This window comes from Glycine max, chromosome 8 (genome assembly GCF_000004515.6).
Source record: "Glycine max cultivar Williams 82 chromosome 8, Glycine_max_v4.0, whole genome shotgun sequence".
NCBI classification, from domain to species: Eukaryota; Viridiplantae; Streptophyta; class Magnoliopsida; order Fabales; family Fabaceae; genus Glycine; species Glycine max.
Genome location: NC_038244.2, coordinates 7,204,911 through 7,208,550, shown reverse-complemented (window position 1 = coordinate 7,208,550; position 3,640 = coordinate 7,204,911). Strand labels below are relative to the sequence as shown.

Sequence of the window (3,640 nt, the reverse complement as noted above, 5' to 3'; positions counted from 1 at the left end):
TTAAATATGAAGTATAATTGCATGAAACAAAACATATTGTGTCAAGAATGGGATTCGAACCCATGCCCTTTCGGACCAGTACCTGAAACTGGCGCCTTAGACCAACTCGGCCATCTTGACTGATATTCGGTGATTTGTAAAAGTTTTATTTATTGTATTTCACATATCTACAACTGCATATGGCTGCAATAAAAGATTAAGTTATCTTTTCATTTTTATTAAGTGACACCGCATATGAATTGATAATTCAGAAAAAAAAAAAAACGCATGTGAATTGATGACTATTTTATGGTGTTAAATTGTCTTAATCGAAAAAAACAAAACTTACTAAAGAAAATAGAAATGATGAAAATCTAGATAAAAATATTAGTTTTTTATTTTTTATTTGAGAAGATAAATAATAAATAGGCAAAATTACACTTTTGGTCCCCCACTTTAGGTTCAATTTCGCATTTGATTCTCCGGTAATTTAATTCACAAATTAGATCCTTTATTTTGTAAAAAAATGCAATGTTGGTTCGCCGATGTCACAATTGGACGTTGACCATTAGACAGTAACGTTGACAGTCACTTATCAACGTCTGATAGACACGTGAAAATAAATATTTTTTAAGTGTCCCTAACCCTAATTAATTATCTTTAATTTATTTTAAAAATTATTAAAAATCAAAAATATTCATTTTCCTCACTTCCTCTCTCTATCTCTCTCTCCAACTCCCACCGCCTCTGCGATGTGAGTTCCTCCTCCTTCTCCTTCATCACGAAAGCCTTCGAACCCCCAAATTGTTGCTCCCTTTGCTTTAAAGTAGCGAACATTTGCGATTCTTGAGCCCTTAAACTCCGATTCATCCCCAAAACCCAAATTCCTTCATCTTTTTGTCCTCCTCTTTCCCATATTACCCTTTTCCTCTTTCTTCTCTTCTTTCACGTTCTTCTTCTCTTCGTCTTAGCGGCAATAATGGTGTCATGACGGTCGACAATAGTAGGGATGTTGATGCGTCGTTTCCTAACAGTTGTTTCCCAAAGTTTTGAGCTTTTTTTTTGTGTACGTGTTAATTTTTTCTCATGGGTGGCAAGTTATAAGCTTGTTTTCTACATAATTGTTATTTTTGTGTCATTTTACTCTCAATTTTGAGTCCAATTTAGGAGAATAAGAGACCTGATATTTTAGTTTAGAAAATCAGATGACATTGATGATGATGATTTGTGATCATATTTGAAATTATAGTTACAAGGAAATTATTGTTCCACTCATTTGTAACATTTGTAATTTGGCCTTGTTTTCTATGTGATGGGGGGTGGTCCATGGTCGCGGCGTCGCCATTGTGGTGACCACCTGTAGACGTGGAATAGGAAAAAAGGGAAGAGAATGAGGGGTTGCTGAAAATTGCTTTTTGTGTAGGCGTCGTTGTCGAAATGATAATTAATTAGGGTTAGGGACACTTAAAAAATGTTCATTTTTACATGCTTATCAGATGTTGATACGTGGCAGTCAATGTCATTGTCTAACGGTCAACGTCCAATTATGACGTTGGGGGATCAACATTGCACTTTTTTACAAAATAAATGACCCAATTCGTGAATTAAATTATCGAGGGACCAAATGCAAAGTTAGACCTAAAATGGGAAACTAAAAGTACAATTTTACCTAATAAATAAAAAACTTTTATTTTATTTTATTTTAGGATCTATAAGGAGAAATTTTATTTCCAAACATGAAATGGAGGGAGAGACAAATATCTTTTCTTTTTGTTTCTTTAAAAATATTTTTATAACTAAATAAATTTAATCAGATTACATTTAAGATATATATTTTTTACATTCGCATTCAATTATGAATTGTCATGTATAAGTTTATTAATTTGTATATTTTGATAATGTAAAAAATCATACAATAACAATGTATAAACTATAAAGATTAAGCCTAAAAAAAACAAGAAAATTAAGGTTTTTTTTTTTTAATTTTTTGGAATATTTTTGTATAATTTATTTTTACTCTCTCTCCGATTTATCCAAATAAAAAGAGAAAATTGTCATCATTTATTTTCTTTACAAATTATATTTTTTTATTGTCTCCATTTCAATTCTAGTCCAAACATGTCCGTATGGGCCAACTTTTGTTTTGCTAACCTAACCTTGGCTATGCGCCACATACATTTGGATGGTGAAGGTTGAAATGATTGAAGTGGGTCCTCTCTATAAAACCTATCACAATTTGTCCCCTTTTCCATGTAAAGGTAGGCCCAGTTCGTGACACAGTTTGATGTTAGTGCTTTCACGTCTTGCAAATAAATGGACACTGATAGGGAACTAGGGTGGGTTCTACTTGTTAATTACCATTTCAACAAGTTCTTGCTCAAGATAATATCTCCTCTCATATTTTCCTTGGAAAATAATAATGTACGAAATAAAATAAAATAAAATATTAAATATAAGCATATCTTTCAGAAAAATTCAAACATTAATTCATCATATTACATAAAACTAATTTCTTCGGCTAGATTTAACCTTTGTTGGTATCTCTCTCATTACATGCCTACTTAAATTTGCCTCAGAATATTACAATTTTAGAGAAAAAAAAATTAAAATATCAATTACTTTTTCTAATAATATTTTTTTATATTTACTATGAGTAAATTTATAATTACATTTTAACTCTTTTAGTGATGATGCTTTTAATAAAGAAAATAATTTTAATATAACTTCATATAATTAATATTTTTTATAAAATATATATTATTACCTTGAAAAGGTAAACAATACGAGACACAAATGTATTTGTCGTGAAATCAAATTGTGTAAGCTAAGATGGCCCGCAGTTTGTTCGTAAACTGAGACTTGGACTCTCATTCTCATAGACAAATCTTGGCAGCCCAATGGTCACTTTCAAGTTTCAACTATAAATTGTGCTCATTGGTCACTTTCAGGTTTCAAGTTTTAACCATAAAAATTAGCACTCATATTTTAAATTTTTTAGGGTATTTCTAACAGTGTTTTTAAAATATTGGTTAAAGAATCCAAAGAAAAAAATATTTATTATAGAAATTATAAAAAAACATAAAAAGTTATAGATAACACCATTTTAGTATTTTAATAAAAATATTTATCATTTTAATTCTTTAATTAATGTCTTAAGAATATTAATTATCATTTTTTATTTTTTATTTTTTATTTTTTATACAGGCGTACATATTTTAATTAAAGGGCCATTATGGACTTGGGGAGGCTACAACTGATTCAGTACTTTCATTATAAAGCAATAATTATTCACCTTATTGCCCAATGCGTGGATAATTGTATTACCTTTTTAGATAAAGAGGGATGAAGGTTGGGTTGATGGTAGTATTAGTGTAAAAAAATTATATAAAGGGAGTATTAATTAAAAAGTAAAAGGAAATTACATTCTATATATTATATATTATCTTGAGGTTTATTTGTGACATTAAACTTTAAAATTATTTAAAAATTACACTACACTCCAATTATATAAACTTACTTATATTTTTTAACATATGCTAATAAAGTACTCTATTTAACCAAGGTTAATAAATTAATTAGTATTAAAAATAACAACTCAAAACTCTTATCTAAAAAAAACTCAACTCTCTTTTTTACAAAATTGATGTTGAATGAAATTAAT

At 29.0% G+C, this 3,640-nt stretch overlaps 1 non-coding gene across 1 annotated transcript; it reads right to left on the bottom strand.

The window, feature by feature from the left end:
• Positions 1-39: 39 nt before the first annotated feature.
• TRNAL-CAG (transfer RNA leucine (anticodon CAG)) lies at positions 40-120 on the bottom strand. The gene has a single exon. It is a non-coding gene; the product is annotated as a tRNA-Leu (tRNA).
• Positions 121-3,640: the final 3,520 nt, after the last annotated feature.